General features: G+C 37.0%; 1 pseudogene; it reads left to right on the top strand.

The window, feature by feature from the left end:
• The first annotated feature begins 682 nt into the window (after positions 1-682).
• Positions 683-1,625, top strand: LOC132890270 (C-C motif chemokine 8-like; annotated as a pseudogene).
• The last annotated feature ends 437 nt before the right edge of the window (positions 1,626-2,062 follow it).

Here is a 2,062-nt window from a genome sequence, read left to right as displayed (position 1 = left end):
TATGACAGAAATAGACAAATATCACAATGACCAAATGTCAGAGGGAACTAAATTTCACCGATTTTATGAAATCGAAAGGCCGTCTAGCTTTAATATATGATCATTATAAACTACATTACTGCTTATGTGATTACATCAAGGTGTGTGTGGTTACATATGAATCAAAATACAATCATCATAAACCAAATTATTGTTTATATGGTGGTGTAGTGGTTAGCAATGTCGCCTCACAACAAGAAGGTCCTGGGTTCAAGCCCAGTGGCTGACGAGGGCCATTCTGTGCTGGGCTTTAATCCAGAACCTTCTTTCTGTGAGGCACCAGTGTTAACCCCTACACCACCGTGCCACCCTAAAAGAGCTTGAAATCCCAATTTACTTCTTAAAATAACATCATTATCTCTCAAAACAATGAGCCAAACCACTGATTAGCTATCTGTTTTGTTTGTTTACATGTGTGCTAATTAAATTAATGATTCCAAAATATGCATTTCTATCTCTCAGTCTATCTGTTGAAATGATTAGGAGCTCAACACGTGGAAACATTCTCAGAAAAGTCTACAAATAGTGAAAACCTTGAATAATGTTCAGGGCAAAGAGGAAGGAAGTTAGGAGGCTCGCTACTGAGAAACATCAGAAAAAAATCCCTAACGCACAGATCTTGCTCGCTCAGTCGATATATAAGATGGAGAGCAGCTCACTCATCCAGCACTCGACTCCTCTCTCCTGGATCTCGAACTCTCACTCCGGTCCGTCTCTGTGTGAAATCAGACGTTCTGATTGAGAATGAGGAACCTGACGGCTCTGCTGCTGCTTCTCCTGTCGCTCTGCTCTCTTCATCGGGTGTTTAGTGGTGAGAATTATTCTTCATATAGACCAGTGTGAACATATCTGTATTGTCTTGTAGGTAAAAGGATGATGATGATTAATAATAATAATAATAATAATAATAATAATAATAATAATAATAATAATAATCTCTTTCCAGAACTAAAACAATGTTTTTTGTTTTTCTTCTATCAGTTCTTCACGGTTTTGACCACAAGACTGAATGCTGTTCAACCACAACTAGAGCAAAGGTTCCTCTAAACAACATTGTGACCTACTGGCGGATCAACAACAGCAACTGCCCCATAGACGCCATTGTGTGAGTATCATATCGTATATACATTATATATATACAGTATTTGACAATATATTATCGTGTATTAATCCAGCATCCTTGTTTCCCTCTTCTTGTGTCACAGCTTTCAGACTCTAAATAAAGAACAGAACAGCCAAAGGAAAGTCTGCGTGGATCCTAAGGCCCCTTGGGTCAACTCTCACATGCGAAAATTGGATCTTAAAAACAAAGCCACTTTATCAGCAAAACTCTGAATCTCAGCGTTAGACGGGATTTCCACACAGAAGACTAACCTGATATACTCACCACATTTTATCATCACTGTTTCTGTTCTTAACAAAAAAAGAAGCACTTTGTAATTACTTACTTGTACAATTAACACATTCTCAGTGTGACAGCGCCACCTGGTGTTTTTAAGTCTTCAGTATCACTGTCTGTTCAGTTAATGACTCAGTAATTAAATGAAGTGGTTTGATGCACATGTAACATTTAACTGTCCTCTAATAAATACTTACACTATGCAGTATTTCTTATGGTTTCCTGCGAGTCGTTGCTTTATAATTGTAATTAATGAGACGGTTCCAGTCAGAGCATTTCAGAGGACAATTGAGACATTATTACTCATTTTTATCATATACATGCTAGTTTTTGGACACGTTATCAATAGGCACGGTCTTTCATTGGAATTATGATATTCGTCTGTGTCTGAATGAGATTGCAGCTTTTGATTTTTGAAAACTTTGAATGTTGTGAGTAGATTGATGGCCAGAAATGTCCATTTAAACCATTTTAAATAAAATCTATCACACAATAAATTGTGCAAAAGACAAAGGAGTTTGTATACGTTCCCCAGGAACCCACTGAAAAATATATCTACTATAATAAAGTTTACAGTTTTAACATAAAGGAGAGATTGAGTAGATCTAACCACAGCTGATGTGT

The sequence above is a fragment of the Neoarius graeffei genome, chromosome 8, assembly GCF_027579695.1.
Source record: "Neoarius graeffei isolate fNeoGra1 chromosome 8, fNeoGra1.pri, whole genome shotgun sequence".
NCBI lineage: Eukaryota > Metazoa > Chordata > Actinopteri > Siluriformes > Ariidae > Neoarius > Neoarius graeffei.
This window is presented reverse-complemented; position numbering and strand designations above follow the sequence as displayed.